Here is a 17,773-nt window from a genome sequence, read left to right on the forward strand (position 1 = left end):
ATACGGCCTGAAACATGATAGACATCCAATGCTTCGATGCGCTTGATTTCACAAACCAGCAAGCCGTGGGACGATGCGGACCTTCGCAGAAAATTCTGGAAGGAAAAAATAAAAAGGTCCTCTCATCGGGACTCGAACTCGAGACCACTGGTTTTATTTTATCCTCAAGGCCACTGGGCTATTTGAAATGCCTGGCGTTTTATACGGCTTTATAGAATGTGCAAACATTTGTGTGTAATCTTTGTTCAACATCTTTGAGCGGTTTCCACTGGGCAACTGCAGGAAGAAAGTAATTTTTTCTTTGCTGTGCGTGATAATGTATGCGGAGTCTACGTTTTCTCTTAGCAATGTTCACCTTTGTCTTGGTATCTTCTTCTATGTACTTGAGAACATTTCTGGTTCATCTCTCAAAAATAAAGCATAATCGCCATTCATATATTTGCTGGCAGCAGTTCACAAGAAAGCCTCCCCTAGCTCAGACGGTTAGAGCGTTCGTATTCTGAGCCCGAGTTCCCGGGTCCCGGGTTTTTTTCTCTTCCGTAATTCTCCGAGACTGTCCGCATCGTCCTGTGGCTTGCTGGTTTGTGAAATCAAGCGCATCGAAGCATTGGAGGTCTATCATGTTTCAGGCCGTATTCAGAAGGACCTTTCGATCGTTTAAATTTCTTACTATTGCCGCATGGGACGCTCTGGTTTTGTGCCTGCAATTCAGCTTTAAGACATCACTTCTGTAGAATAGCCCACTTCATTACTATGACGGTGACATGGCTGCACATCAATAATCTATAATACATGTACTATCTGCTTTCTGATTGGTTTACCAACGCAAATAGGCCCAGTGGTTATCGCCTTTGAACTTTATAGAACTGACACCAGTAATGTGACATTGGAAGTAGGCCTATTGTGAAATTATTGAGAAGAGAAAACCAGCTCTGATCATTTCTGAATTTTAAGGTCGCGTACAAAAACTTGAATAGGTTGTCCCGATAAAAAAAAACTTCGAAGACCAATTTTAATTTATTTTTCACTGAATTGGGTTTTGCTGACTACACATCACTTTCTTGGATGTCTAAAATGGTGGGTCCACGAGTCTGTAGGGTTGTTCTATAGGAGTCCAACACAGATCGGAGAAGATTAAAGTTAGCTGTTAGCCACAGTTTTGAAGGTTCATTACACCCTGATCATGCTTAACTTCCACTTCGTCCGCGTGAAGATATCGGAATGCCGCTTCAAATCCAATGATGATGACCTGTGGTCTACACCAGCCTCACATGCAACATTTACAACGCGTATCACATCTGAAAGTCCAATCATTCAGCATCCGCCCTGCTCATCAGTATTTGCTGTTTTCCATGCCTTTGATGCCTTTCATGCCTTCCATGCCTTCCGCGCGTTAGACTTAAACGACTTCATCACCGTAAGGTCTAACGGCTGCCGCAGGTATGTGCAGCCCACTGGAACCAACTGCAGAATTCCCCACATCTCAGTAATCCGCATCCAAAATGTTCTGTCCTGTACGTGGGGTCGAAAATGGTCAACTATCAAGAAGTAATTTCTCTCCTTCCACGAATGGTTGCAGAACCTCAGGTACCCAGTGGTCAAGTATAGGGTTTCCTTCCTCATCCACCCTGTTTGTTAAGACGTGTACTTCACATTTTCCGGCAACTTCTCATTTTCCAAGGCGTCTATTTGGCGTATAATCTTATAATGGTCCGCAAATTCTTTCAATGAGGTGACAACACCATTTACCAAAGCTTCTTCGAAGTCGCGCAAGTACTTGATTTTCTCCGACACGAGCCTTTTCTGGCATTTGGGATTCATCTTGCAGTATAGAAGGTGTGAGAAAACGAAGCGTGCTAAACCAAGCATTTCATAGGCCTAAACATTCAACACCCAACAAATCCTTAGATGAAAAACAGCTTTCATAAAGCACTAAATACAATAAATTTTTCTTTTGTGACACCCGTTATATAAAACTGGTCAATTCTGGTATGACACAAACTCCTTTTATGAAAAGTAATAACGATTAGGCCCACATGATCATGTCCATCCAAGGCCCAGTCAAGTCAATAAACTAAACCTAAATCTGTTGATGCTTGTGTAACGGAGTTAACAGAGGAGGCCCTTTTCAAATTCACATGTTTCGTCAGTTCGTTCGGGAAACGGTAGATGGCAGCAGGAGCCGGGTTCGCGCATGCGCAGGGGAATCGCGCGCGGGATTCGATCGCGTTCGTATGCTAATAAATTCCCGTTCTTTGGAACTTTGGTGTTTTGCTCCGTACTTAAATGCGAACTCCCGTTGTGTCTTTCAGGTATGTTTCTTGGTATTACCTGTATTCTATGCCTAAAGACCCCTAGAATATGTGTATCACGACGAGCCAAGTGTTTCAAGTGTTTTAAGGGAGTTTTCGATGATTTTGTTGGGCGTCAAGTGCGCAGCGCACAGAATTCAGAGAGTGCCGTCAGAGCGCACAGGTCGAGCCAGGTTTTTGGCTTCATAAGAATGTTTTGGCTCTTTAACGATATAGTAATGGGTGTTGTAGTTCGTAACAATAGCCCGTAGGTTTAGTAAAGTGTATTTAGAGTGCAGAATGTCTTGTTGTTGAGCCGTATAGTCGGGTTGAATGCGGGCCAATCGGGCCAAAACTGGTCACGTCGTAGTTAGTCAGTTTGGTCAATAGAGGGCGCGCAGCAGGGCGCGCAGCAGGTATTAATCCGTTGTCGTGGAGATTGGGTCACGTGTTACTGACGCTTTTATTTAGGCTTACTGAAGTTATGTTTAGGGTTATGTTCAACGTCTAGAGCTGAGTTTATCATTAGTTTTAGGGGGGATTTCTATTATAAGCAACTGCTGTGGGTTTTATGGACCAAGACCCCGTGCAGTTGAGTAAATCCTTCCCCGGTTGTTTGTGTGGTTTTTAGCTGTTTCAAGGGAGGCAGTAGTTAAATACTGATGTATTTCAGGAATGTATAAAGACCATGTTTGGTCTAAGATGTTGTGGCAACCGGGGTTGCCATGGTTACCAAGTTATATCAAATTGTAATTTGATATTTATCTTTGTTCTTCTGCTAATAAATTCCCGTTCTTCGGAACTTTGGCGTTTTGCTCCGTACTTCAATGCGAACTCACGTTGTGTCTTTCAGGCAGTACCGCCTCTCATCCCATTAACCCCGGTAACACTGGGTCTTGAACAATGATTGGAGAAACCATGCATATACAATAGACTAACCAACCCACCTTGCCAAAGTGGGTTGGACATCCTGATATCCAGAAGTGATTCTTAAGTCAGATTTTACAGTAATTGCTTTTTACTTACGACACCTCGATCAGGACGGTTTGCTCCGTCATCCACTTGTGTCCGCCATTTGGTAAAATAGACCCAGTAAACGTTATTAATGTGAGGAAGTGAGCGAAAACGTACGCATTGAAACTTAAGACACTGGTTTTACAATATTTTCACGGCCCAAAAAATATGGCACTTCACGTACCATACTATATCTGAAAAGGCTCAACAAATTCGTTGAGTACCATCACTTAAGATGGTGTCTTAAAAGACTGCTATCGTAATAAAGGCAAGGGTTGCTATACATGGCAACTGTCGATATCTAAGATGCTCACTATTCTGTTCCAATCATGCCCATAGGAGAGGAAGACAGAAAATACTTAGATTCGAAAGAAAAGGCATTCTTTATTGATATACGGCTTTTTCGAATGGTTTACAGTGGAGGTCGTTGCTACTATCTATCGTCAAAGTAGTTACCAGTAAGTCATATGAACGGGCGCGTTACATACTGGCACTTTACTATTATTTCACACGATCATTCTAAATACATTTTTTAGTGATGACCTCGATATTTCTCGCCCCAAACAATTATCATTATCAGTGGCGGCTGATAATGGAACTGTAAAAGCGATGGAGCTACGAGAGCAGAGGAAATTAGCTGGCGAACGTATGGTCCAAGAATATAGGAAAGTTAAGGCAGGGCTAGAGAGCAGTCATTGCAGATACACAGGAGTACATGTGTACCTGACCAAAAAATGGTCCGAAGCACCACTGTGAAGGTTGCAGAAAAGGTTGCTGTGAACGATTTGAAATTAAGTGGCATTTTGAAATAAAGCAAACACAATCCAAAACAAACGTACTGCGCGAGTCTAGGCGTAACACAATTCGCAAACAGGTCAAAGTACACCTTGTTGCGCACAGTGACAGTGACAGTAAGAGACCAATACCCCAGGGAAGTACTGTTTTGTAGATTTCATTTCATCTTTTTAGCATAACAAGTCGATGCTACAGAGAGCTTGGGAAGACACGCCCAACAAGAATAACTGACCAGATGTGTGCCTGATATATGTGTGGGAAAGTCCAAATAAACCGCTTTCATCAATAGTTGTACGACTCACTTTCAGAGTGCAGCACTGTGTACTGCCGCTTGCAAGAACGTTGAGTCTCAATCGCATTAAAATCCATTAGTCCTTATGCCCTCTGGTATTCAAGATATTCAATGCACTAATACTAGACCTGCTTATACCGATCTCAGTTTGACGTTGCCCTGCTATCCGTTCCTGCCTTTTTAAAATCATGAAGGAAGGCACAAAGATAGGTAAAGGTACAGGATAATTCAGGAAAACTAAGAACTATCGGGTACTTCTGTAAAATGGGTCCGGTGATAAGCAGTTAATTTATATAGTCCGTGTTTCAAATTCATAACAACCATTTTTTTATGAATGAATAAATGAGACAGAAAACTTGTGAGTGAATATTTGAATTTCTTCATTTAGTAACGATACGATATTGCTTGTTTAATGTGTACATAATGATAAACTGCAACACATGTGGAGTTTATGACTGACATATACTAGTAATTGACAGGGCATCTTGACCATCACTGTAATGACATTATACAGCTTTACAGACAACGCACGTCTTCACGAAAAGTAAAGCATGCACTTTTGTATGCAGTCTTTTTGGGTATAGTAGTGCTATTACTGTCCGTCGTTTGGTTTGGTTCGGAAATTTCTGACGATTGCCGAAGTCACCTTGAAAAGGTTTAGTCATTGACCAATGAGAGGGTTTCTTTTCATTTACATCAAGCACGTGGCCTAGAAATTTCGTGTTTGGCAATCAAGTTGTAATTGAATCAAGTTTTATGAAGCGAGAAGACGCAGCAGGTTGCCCCTAAACCGACCCCAAAAACCTGTGCCTTAATTGAGATCCCGGATAATAAGACAGTTGAAGTTACTTGTCCCTAATGCAGTAATAAAAAGATAATAAGTCTGTAATTATAGGGCAGTGATTGCATGCCCCGATATATATACAGAAAAATGACACGTATTTCTTCGCTGGTACGGGCGGAGGTAACGGAAACAATACCACTGGAAGTTCAGTATGGAGTGGCATGGCCCAACCCAACTTGGTATTATAAGATATTATATTTCGTAACTCGCAGAATATGTCGTTTCTGATACCGATGTAAAATGAAATAAAATGCTACAGCCACAATTCGTTTGTAGAGACGCAGATGCAAGTCCACGGCTACCCTACTCCGTGCCACAGAATTATCCAACGTGCCAGTGTGGGATGGAATTTAAGACCAAACCTGGCCTGAACAGTTACAGTCAGAGACAATACCACCAATGAATATTCATAGGTTGGAGGGTCCAGGCCTATCAATTAAACGAGTGCATTTTTTTAACTATCAAGTACATATTTGGAGAGGTATTGAAAAAATATTTGCTGTGGCAAGTCTACAGATATAAATAAATTGTTTGGTAAAAAAAGTTATTTTGAATTTTGACAACCTGGCCATAGGGGGCGTCATTCAAATTTGGAGTGAAAATGGTGGTCTTGTCTCGTCAGCCGGCCACGGAGCGATCGCAGCGCCAAATAAAGCATTTCTCTTACCACATTGACGGTGTCGGCACCTAGCGGGAAATTGCGTCATGAAAAATCGTAATTTTCGAGTCCCGCCAAAAATATCATTTTTACGCGGGAAATGATTTACGCGTGTGTCGTAAACAAACATGACTGCATGAAATTGGTATCGAGGAACATTTTCACGGTTTATTTCACGAAAATCCGTGTTATACAGTATTCACAGATTAATTCGAAATCTAGCGCGAGGTATATTTTCCCAGTATCGCCAAGTACGCTTCAAATATCTTTCCCCTTTAGTATCCTTTGATAATGTCATCAATCGAGCTTTTCGGCGTCCAAAGATAAAAGCGAAAGGAATCCAATGTCAACATTTTGAGTTGGACACGCGGGTAGATTTATAGTACGAGCCCCCAGAGGATGCCGTTTATTCGTTTCAACATAGTTTCGGCGGTCACGTGATCAAAACATTGGCCGCAAGTTCAAGCTGAAGTTTGTGTTGATCATGTGTGAATTGGGGAATCTGAACAGATATATGAGGAAACACAGAAAATATGGAGTCCAGAGACTGCTGATACTCTCATACTGTATGGTGCACATCATCATGGTGCTTTGACATTCACACAAATTTAAAAGTTCTTTACCCATAGTTCTAAAAAAAATATTCTAGAAATATAAAGCACGTTTTTCTTCTTTGTTTGCCTCTAGTCTAGGCCTAGCTGTCTCAGTGTCGTCGAGTCGAGTCGAGTCAACGTAACCAATGCTCATGTAACCAACGGTTGATTATGCTGTTAATTTGTTCAGTCAGCTGCATGAAATGAATGATATAGATAGACAAGAGCATCAAAGGGAAACTATAGGCAGGAGCCAGCTTAAATATTAACAAGAACCAAGGTCCATAACTCGGTGCATCATGACGACTGTCTCTGAGTACGAGTCGCATAATGTCTACTAATTTGATCCCCTTGCTCCTACCAACTGTCCCTCGTAAATATAAATGTAAGGGATAGGCCCCTTTCTCTGGCCCTCCAGCTGCAAGCTCCACCTACATCCCGTGTACTGTAAGTATGACAAAATGAACAGAGTACTGCGACAGAATCTTGCACACCATTGTGCCCTCTCTAAACATTTATCGGATCTGATGACAGAGAGAAGAGAAAAAAATTGGTTTTAACTTTCTCCCTCCCAGATTTCCTTCTCACGAGACCAGAGACTGAACAGCCATCTTTATGTAACAAAAGGTTGTTACATTGTCTTTCTCAGACTATCCTCTTGGGAGACTGAACAACTAATTTACTGTCTGTGACCTCCACATTATGAGGTATCAGGTTGTGACATATTGCTTCTGAACCTAGTCCATCTAGTACAGGACATCTGGCGTGTCTTATGACCATTGCTGTAGAAAAAGCTGCTGGAAGGTTGAAATTGTTTTCACTGAGAAAGCAAATGGAGGAAAAGTGGAATGGAAGCAAAGTGTCATGAATTCATGGTTACTTCAAATTTGGCCGCTCCTGTCGTTTGAACTAAAGCAACAGTGTGGAACGACTCTCCACCATAGTCCTGCTCTTCAGAAGAGAATTCCATGTGTTAACACTGCAAGTTGGCTCTGAATACCTGATTGAGCCAATTATTGTCTGGTGTCTCAAACATACCAGTGAAGGATACCAATAAAAGATATGGCCATAGTCACTTATGGTCAACCAGAGAACGGTCTTTATCAGCAGGACTCCAAAGTTGTCCAATCAAGGAGATGATACTATTTCGTACATGGTAGTTTCTCCAGGAAATAAACATAACCTTGGGACTGTCTCCAACATTTGTCACAACGCCCGGTCACAACCTTGACAGCGTACCACAAATGTTTATTTTGTAGCCTGGTACATGCAATATTCACATCCCATGATAACTCTCTGACATTCATAAGGTAGTGCATCTGATGGGGGACACATGACCCTCACTCCCACACTTTCTAAGTGAATCTTTATGCCATAGACAACAGATGTTTGCACAGCATGATTGGGACATATTGTACATGAACCTTAGACAATGAATCATTGTCTTTCAGAGGGACAGAGTGTACATAATGTACAGAGCTACTACTGTCCCGGCTACTCTGTAGTTAGGCCTAAGCGAAGGTCATTCTTAATCTGTGCCAAGCGGCTTTGAGCAGTGGTTTGTAGGAAAAAAAAGAAACCAATCATTTTCCGAACCGTTGCCAAATCTTCTCAAAATTGCCGCCTAACATTATGTTAATGAGCACGTCATCGTAGTAAGAGAATTTGCCCGAAAACGGCGCGTGGATGGAATTTAAGACCAAACCTGGCCTGAACAGTTAAGGTGGCGCAAAACTGCCCAACTTCAACTCGTGATAATTCATTGATAACAATGATTCAAACAAATATTATGGTACGGTACGATACGTATGAAGCATCTAAGTGAACTCCCCCCCCCCAAAAAAAAAAATAACTGGATCATATTTCTGGATTTTCCACTCCAGAAAAATGACTTTTTTGGGAAGGTAGAAAAATCACCTTGATCAATTTTACGTCAACATGCTATATCGCATCGAAGAATACACGACGAACACTAACTCTCGTTTTCCTCTCGGAAAACTCAATCACTCGTAAAGTGCAGGGACGCTTAATCGGATTACACGCTCAGTGGCGATCCCTCTCGTAAAGTCTCGAGTTCTTGGATTCCGAGACCTTACGTCAGTTTTTCGACACCTTTCGACAGTATAATCTATTAACCGGTAATTTGCATGTTGGTTAGCAGGGGGCGCGATAAGTCCGACACTATGATCAACGTGCTCAACATTTGTCAGTTGTCAGTTCCACAATGACATGGGAGGCGGATTAGTTTTTGCCGTTGCCTACTATGCGCACCACAAGCAATTCATTTATCGAGTGTTCTGCGTGGACGGGCTCTCTCTCTCCTATAATATGTTGAGGACAATCGATGCGTTTATTTAACGCTTTGGCCTTTGATGATTACAAATAAGCATTGCAATTTGAATAAGCATTTTACGCATCACAAATTTATAACCTAATTAAGTGTGTTATGAAAGTCGATTATATTTGCTAGTTTTGGATTCTACCCGATCCGCATTGCAAGTGTAGGGAAAATACCCTTGGTCTCGTATTTCTTTATTACACTTCTACATGGGGAAAAGCTTATGCAATGTGTAGGTACAGTGCGAATAAATATACATTGGCATGTACATTTTTGGGATATTTCGTTTCAATACTTTCCACACTATTTTTATCATGAATATTTTGTTACAAGCTGTCACGTTCGGGTACTATGATCCTCACTTGGTTCTAAAAGTGTTTTTATAATCCGTTGTGAGTTGGCTCTATTTCAAAGAGCGTAAATAATGAGTTTGTAAGCTCATAACTTTTATTTGTTTGGATGGGAAGCCATCTTGCATTGTGATCTCATGAGAGAAGGGGAGATGCAAGCACTCCAAAATTTGCATATATAATTGTTTAACCATGTCCACCTTCTTTTACGATTGGGAGGAATCAAATATTTTAAGTTGGGGGAAACTCAATGTATTTACATTTACTTGGGGGGGGGGGGGGATATGTTTGATCTTTATGAATCTTCAAGTATAACATCTTTGTATAATAGATTGGGTCATGTGTGGTGTACCCCGCCACCTGACTAATCTATATTTAGAAAGCACATCTATCTGGTCAAAAATCATTGAGTTATTCGTTGGCACTGTGCCACTTTTGCCTGAGGGGCAGGAACTACCCAGGGGATGGTGATTTTGATCACTAAGGTCATGCTATAACCCTTAAGCTATTTTAAAATACCATGTGGGGGGGGGGGGGAGAGTGCTAGGAGAAGTGAACGAGAGAGGCTACAGAGAAGATTAGAGAAGTTAACAGATGTAGAGAGAAGAGAATAAAGATAACAGAGATGTAAGAACAGAGAAGCGATATACTAACAGAGAAGTGCAGTTAGAGAGAGAAGAAAAGGATTTAAGAAGAGAAGATAAAGGGAGATTACAAAAGGGGTTTTAGGTTAAGTGTGTAAGCACATGTCAGTGGTATTATACGCCATCTTGGCATGTACTTTATATGTATGTAATATTGCATGTGGTGAGGACCACTACTGGTAGAAGTCAAGTGAGAGCAATAAACCTAATTAGCAAGAATTTCTCTTCTAGTCAGTATATTGTTGAGGCTGTCATTCTAAAAGAAATCAAGATCAGAGGCACTAGGTCCCTACAATATCATTCCTGGCATATGCATATATTGGCTGGCCATTTTAGCATTTCAATCCAGGGATAAGTTTTATTTTGGTTCCATATGATGGAGGGAGGCATTTTACAAACTTTAATGAAGTAATCAGGGTAGAAAAAAGGAATTTGGTTCTGGTGAATAATTATGTTTTGTTGATAAAACTAAAATTTCAAAGAATTACTGAACAAAAGTTCACTTTTCACAGAAATTGACTCCAGAGACGTATACAAGAAGCCATATGTCAAGTTGTGGTATATTGGCATCAATCGCTTTTTCGCGTTGATTACCTTTCAAAGTGACTCAAGATCAGTAATGCCAATGTGACATTTAAGTGGTTGCTCCCCATATTTCATTGTTTCCAAACAATACATTGTACATGACTTTTCAAGAGGGAACATAAAGATCAATCAGCGCTCCGAGACAATCAGGGGAAAGATTTAGAAACGGAAAGACTCAAACCATTTCACCTATGCCTACTGGTTCTAACTTAGGGGGGCGGGAAGTTGAGAAGCACTGAGAATAGGTTGCATCTCTTGCTTTACGACACTGAGGCGAAGTATCCAAGTTATTCTTTTAAAGGAATCGGCGGCTTTTTACTGCAGTATGTGTGTTCTTCTTCTGGTTCATCAGTACACTATATTTCTTAACGTGTTTGATGATTTTCCAATTTTTTTTCAACTTTTAGATCGTAGAAGAACGTGTTATTCGTCATTTTTAGTACGCACAAGTCCTGGTACAAAATGCCTTTCCCGCCACGTGAGTGCGCGCCGAGATCTGAGTTCACGTCACCCCGCTATATGATGCAACGTCATTCCATTATCGTCGCAGTAGCGGGGCAATCAAACGCCATCAGCCTAGGGTAGATCAATGTATAGTGCATTGTTCCACAAAAAGATCGACACATGGAGAGCTAACTCAGAGTCAACATCGGAAACGTATGATAGTTCAGTAAGATTTGTTTTGGAATTTTTCCTTTTTGTGCACTCTGTTAATGGAAACTACCTGTGTTTTAATGTAAGATGTAACTGGGCAGCCGACAGCTTAGTTATATTGGCCTTAATAAAACCATTGGTCCTTCAAAGAGTCAAAACCTAGACCTGCTGATAATGACTATAGGTTCTGACTATAATGCCAGTAATTTTTCGCAGCACTGTCTTGGTACAAAAATACCCAGGTTTATGTCGATGACTTCAAAAGGGCATGTCCCATTTACAATAAAATTATAGTTGTCGGCAAAAGAGGCGCTTCCTCCACATCGTTCTTGCGGCGATACGTTGTGTAGCATATCCTCTACACTTTTGGGTAAATATTCCAGTTTTTAACCATGGCCTGCCTACACACGACAAATCAGCAATAGTCAATACTCACCAATGAGCCTTAGGTTTTCTTCACCAAGGTCACATGTATTAACCTTGTGGGTTCTCGGCTCTTTTTACCTGGTTAGGTCGTGGTGTTTTAACCAGAGATATAGTTTTGTACCTGCTGGGGACTTTACTTAAACCTGAGCTCTAAGTATTTAACTGTTAATATCTTATTTTTTTAAGTATCATTAGGTCCCTAAATCTTCACACACCTTGTTTAAAACACCCGTCGACACAATATTATGTCATACATCGTGTACCAGAAGATCCGGTGATCATATTCATATCCCATGACAATTGTTCCCACAATTTGATGCTCAATATCATATGACTTGTGTGATATCAAATATTGCGCTGTTGGCAGCCAGTTAATTTGACGTCAGTAACATGGCGGCACGTCTTGCAAAATCGTCGTCACCGACGGGAAAATCAGTCGTGTTTGCAGAAAGCAGATGGATAAGTCAAGCAATATTTCAAGGATGGTGCGAACATGTGTGGTCAATCATCTGAGGCCTTGGTTCGTGGTTGGGACAGCCACATCGCAACTGCTTGTCACGATCCACATTTTTTAAAGGAATAAATTGCTGCTGAATTCTATCAAAAATATCAGACCAATCAACCACTTTAGCTAATCTGTTCTCTCGATCCCGCTCATTCACCATTAGCAGATCACCTGACGATAGACTTTGCAAACTTCACAAAATGAGAGTTTATGAAAATGACTTCATGACTTGATTTTATTTTTTTGTTATGGCCACGCGTATCCTCTCTCCTGAGATCCGGCTTTTTTACTCCTATGTCGTATACAAACCCTGAGAAAAAAGGGATGGGTGGTTGTTCCGATTACTTTACACATCTTGTGCAGTTTCTGTTCAGATTTGCGATATTATTAGACAGGTCTTAATAAAATCTAAGTAGTTCCTGATGTTTTGATCTTTTGAGATACAACGATTTTATGCTGCTAAACATTCTGTTGTAGTGTTTTTGTGTCTATACGAAATAAAATAAACTTGCAGCGGGCAACGCGCGATTCAGCAAAGAGACTTCGAAAATTCAAGCTTAAAAGCGGATTTCGTGTATTTTATATGTGTTATATAGAAGCTTTGATCAAAATAATAATAAAAATTCAAAACATTCCAATACCGATTGCCTGAGAAAAATTGATTGGTGTACAGCATTGCCATCAAATCGTCACTCGCGGACTGATATTGGCCTATTCGAATACAAGTTCTAAACTGGCCAGTGAAACAATATTTCCTTAAATCAATTATCAAAAAGTATATCCCTGTTATGGCCTGGCTCTGTGGATTAAGAATCCACTAAAGATTGAAGAATAAATCCACTTTCACCCATCACAGTCATGTATTTACCACAGCTGCACAGTTCAGTACGGACTATGTACCACACTTCCTCCATGAATACAAGTGTCTGCCCTGTTAATGAAAATAAAATTTCATCAACAATTGCATTGGTTGCATTTTTTCTTGGTCGCCCAATATGCTTTAAAGGATTCATAGAGAGGCGGTATTTCATTAAAACATGATGAGGTGAACGAAATCGTGACGCGTTTTAGTGTGAGAATGTTGCAAAATTTGCGGCTATTCAGCTTCTCCTGCATTATATATGTAGGGTCGGCATTATATGACCCATTCTTCCTCTAGTAATACACTCTACTTATTATTCAATCCTCGAATTTAGTCAGTCTGGAAGAGGATCGATTTCCGTACTTGGTGCTTGTTATAGCCTTCCACAATTGTAGTGTTTGTAGAGGTATGGACTGTCATACTGGTTTAATCACTCGACCCAAGATATTGCCATGTGCGGTATAAAGTGAAACTATCAACCTACATCAGAAACGAGATGAAGCCGAAAGAAGATACATGCTATCCAAAATTAGGCAGGCTGCATTGGGAATCTCTGAATGAAAAAGTGAAAGTGTCCTAACAGGCTGATTAGTGCATGCAGTTCGAAGAGTTGAAGGGGGCATAGAAGAGAGGCCACTATGGCACGACATTGACGCCAATTAACACACTCACCAGAACTAGAATTCTGACACAACGGTTAAGAAACTTGATGGAACACAACCAGTGCTGTTAAAAGTACTTGTGTTCATTAAGAGCCAGTTTTTATAAGAATCAGGCGGATTTCTACTAGAGGGTGATATTATAACCGTCTAAGATTTGCCTGAACTTTTTGTTGGTGAAAGGCCTATGGGCAGATAGAAAAATCCTGAACTTCTAGGTCCCTAAAACGAACATGTTTTTTTCTAGGGTCTCTTGGAATGGTCACTGTTTTGACACCTGATTCAGGAGATGTTAATCGTAACGAAGCATTTTCTGTTAGGGTTCGTCTCCCCGTATGAAGCGCTCAGGATACGTATCTTCATATCCCAAGATATTTTGTTGAGCGCTTGTTAACGATGCTTCACTACATGAATGTATGCGCCTGCAAATATCTCGGCCGCGGAGATATGTTGTTAGCTCTTAAACCGTCTCGCCATTATCTCGTCATGATTTTTATTGATTGCATGGTGGGCCACTGGGCGATGCGTGGTCCTCCCATCATTCGAGTCCGTATTTTTTGTCATATTTTTGTCATGGGACAAGGGCATGATCTCTTGGAGTGGTTGAGACACCAAGACAAAGTCATTAATATTCAGGACAAACACGTTTCTCGGTCGGCCATGCCTGAGGTCAACCCCCCCCCCTCCCTATATTGTACGCGCCGGTCACCGATCCAAAGGTTGACCGCGCTCAGCGTTGCTTAACTTCCATCGCGCCAGCCACTGGGCCATAAAGGAATTCCCTCATGGACGGCGGGTTAAGCCGGGCCATATACCTGGGGGTACTATACATCATTCCCCCACTTCGGACAGAGATGGATCGTCCTCGATCCTACTTAGCGCTTCATGCGTCTCAGTACCGAACTACAAATCCAGAGCTCGCATCGCGTGGGAAGGTCTGCCAGATATATTGTACGCGCCGGTCACCGATCCAAAGGTTGACCGCGCTCAACGTTGCTTAACTTCCACTCTGGGGCCAACGCGCTAACCACTGGGCCATAAAGGAATTCCCTCATGGACGGCGGGTTAAGCCGGGCCATATACCTGGGGGTACTATACACCCCCCACCCCATCTAGTAAATACGGCCCTGTTTTCAACCTGGAATATGAAATTAGTTTTTTACCCCTGCCCCTGCCCCTGTCCCTGCCCCACTCTAGTCTCGCGAGATCCATATCAAGCGAGGGTAGGAAACGTTACGTAGCGTCGTTGAGCTGATTAACCCTGCCCCTGCCCCTGCCCAGTGTGTTGCAGACATTGTTGGCCTGACGCTGCCGGCCACGCCCAATTGTTTAGTGGCGGCAATAATCAAATGTTATCCTGTAACAGATGGAACGCTCCACTCATCCGGGTTCGATGGGTTTTTTCCTCACCCCAACCCTTATTTTGTGTCATCAGACAGACCGGGCCATGGAGACCGGATCACCATCCTGATCGTATGTCTGACGTACCCTCCGCAATGAGGCTGTAGATGCGGGTGGAAGTGTTCTGGTGCCACAAACGTGTCTGTGAATAAGTATAAAAGCAGTCCCAGAAATAGTCCTGTCGTCTCCCCCTCCCGTCCCCTATCTCTTTTAAGCTGAAGATGAGTGAAGCCTGTTTTAAAATCCAGACGAGTCATGACTGTCCAAGAGGGGCTCTCTTTCTGACCTACAGCGGGACCCGCAGGCATAGACCCATAAGGACGACAATAACAACGTGTTTTCCAATCTCCCCAGCGCAGGTTGTGTGGTTATGTCTCTCTGTTACCGCTGTCAACGATTTGGCTCCGATCCTCCGCCCTCGTTTCGGTATTCTCTCCATCCACGCGCTGGTGCAGCTGTATGCTCAATAATAATTGTGCCAATAATTGTACTGCCATCATTTTTCAAGAATTTCTTGAATATCTTGATTTTCTATTTTTTTGGCGGGATTTAAATCTGATAAGTGATGTATTTGCATTATTTTGGGCAGACCTGCCCACTACATACGGAATCAACGAACGTACGCTTAAAAGTAGGTCGCAAAATATTACAAAGCAATTCGTTTTGAAGAAATTTTTTTGACATTAAGTCCATCTCTGTTTCGAATGCAGCAGTAAAATGTTCTTATTTTAGTCCGGGAATTGGCCTCGCCCTCGTCAGTTAGTTACAGAACACTAGTCTCGCGAGATTACGTCATTTGCCGGCTCTGCTGATTGACTCCACTGATTGACATACAATGCCAATCGCATGGGTACGGAAGCGTATTAGTGCCAAGTGAAAAAAAAAATTCTGGCATAAATGAAAAAAAAAATTTTTTTTATCACGTACGTACGAGTGAGTATCACGTAATAACGCGATAATTCGCGCTATCGCGTACGTACATGATACTAATGCGTAATTACGAGATAACTATGTGATAATTACGTGATAGTTTTCTCGTAATAACGTGATAGTTATCGCGTAATAACGTGTTAGTTATCGCGTAATAACGCGTAAGTTATCTCGTAATTACGCGTTAGTTATCGCGTAATAACGTGATAGTTATCTCGTAATTACGCGTTAGTATCACGTACGTACGCAGTAGCGTGAATTATCGCGTTATTACGTGTTAGTTATCGTGTAATAACGTGTTAATCATCTCGTAATTACGTGTTAGTTATCGCGTAATTACGTGTTAGTTATCGCGTAATAGCGTGTTAGTTATCGCGTAATAACGCGTTAGTTATCTCGTAATTACGCGTTAGTTATCGCGTAATAACGTGGTAGTTATCTCGTAATTACGCGTTAGTATCACGTACGTACGCAATAGTGCGAATTATCGCGTTATTACGTGATACTATCCAGTACGTACGTAATTTAAAAACATTCTTCATTAATACCAAAACTTTTTTTTTACTTGGCACTAATACGCATCCGTACATGGGGGAGCTGATGTAACCAGCAAATCAATGTTCTTCATCCCTCCGTGATCGACCATGCCCTCGCTCTGATCATCACGGATCAACAGTTATAGATTATTAAGCATTTGCAGTAGGTAAGAAGAAATCTTTTTCGATACTGATCTCTTGTTATGTATGTAGCGTTGGCCTCCGTGTGTCGTGTCGGCGCATGCTTTCAGAGCCAGCTGTGTGTACAAAGTGCATGCATTCATCGTCGTGTGCATTCCCATTGCCACATGGCCATGGGCATAGGGCTTTTCGAAAAAATTGCCGAAACTGGCCAAGTCATATGACCTCAAGCAGAACACATCTTAATCCGTAAGAAGCAGACTTTGGACATTGCCATGATGGTACGCCCATTGTATGGGATTGGCCACAACAGTGGCAGTGCCATAGCATGATTGATAGACAGCCAGGGCAGGCCGCATAGGCCTTAGCCATACATAATGTCTTTTTTACGTGGCCTGCGGTTAACTGCAGTAGTGGTGATCGCAAAAGCTGCTGGAGTGGAAGTAGAAGCTATATACCGGTATATGCTGCATGGCAGTGCATGCACTGCATTCTATTTTATCTTCCGACTGACAGACATCATTGGATTCCACCTCCGAAGACACTGGTGTGATGTGTGCTCCAGGATTGGGGTGGTTGCTGAACATCTTTCTTTGGGAAAACATTGGCCTGGCACCGTTTATGCTCCTTGGTAGAAAGCGGCAAGTCGGTATAATTGTGATTGTCTTACCGATGGAATGTAAATGAAGAAACAGTGGTGGTCTCAATCCAAAAGTTGCACTATGTAACATCCTTATTATGAGCCTCTGCTCTTGCCACTAAGCTACTGATCTATGTACTAATATATCAGCTATAATCAAATAAAATTGTTCTCTCGTATGTTTTTGTTTGTCTGGAATTAATTCCAAAGGATAAGAATGGCTTTTTCCTTCAGGAAATGGTCAGGCCAAGGAAAATAAGATACTTTATCTTTACCCCAGAAGACGGAAAGTATAACCAAGTTGAGGTACCATTTCCTGCACCCCATATGGTAATTCCTGGTATTGACAACAGTGCTGACAATGTGCAGCCCTGTCCTACAACATCATATGAACCAGAAGGGAATCTTCTTGACATTGAACATACAGGTAATTTGCTTGACAAGAGGGGGCATTTGTTCTTTCTATTCTTAAACTAGGCTGTTTTTTCCATTCACTGGAATTCAAAAAGAAAAAAAAATTCTCCGACTACTCCACCCATGATAATCATATTCTACTAAAAAATTGATTGCCGACACTCTAATATATGATTTTTGACCAGGTTTCAATTCTTTGTT

General features: G+C 41.6%; 1 protein-coding gene across 1 annotated transcript in view; it reads left to right on the plus strand.

Moving 5' to 3' along the window:
* LOC135499123 (transcription initiation factor IIE subunit beta-like) overlaps positions 1-17,773 on the plus strand; it is a 462,452-nt gene that overhangs the window by 256,161 nt on the left and 188,518 nt on the right. The window lies entirely within an intron of this gene.

The sequence above is a fragment of the Lineus longissimus genome, chromosome 14 (assembly GCF_910592395.1).
Source record: "Lineus longissimus chromosome 14, tnLinLong1.2, whole genome shotgun sequence".
In the NCBI taxonomy this organism is placed as follows: Eukaryota; Metazoa; Nemertea; class Pilidiophora; order Heteronemertea; family Lineidae; genus Lineus; species Lineus longissimus.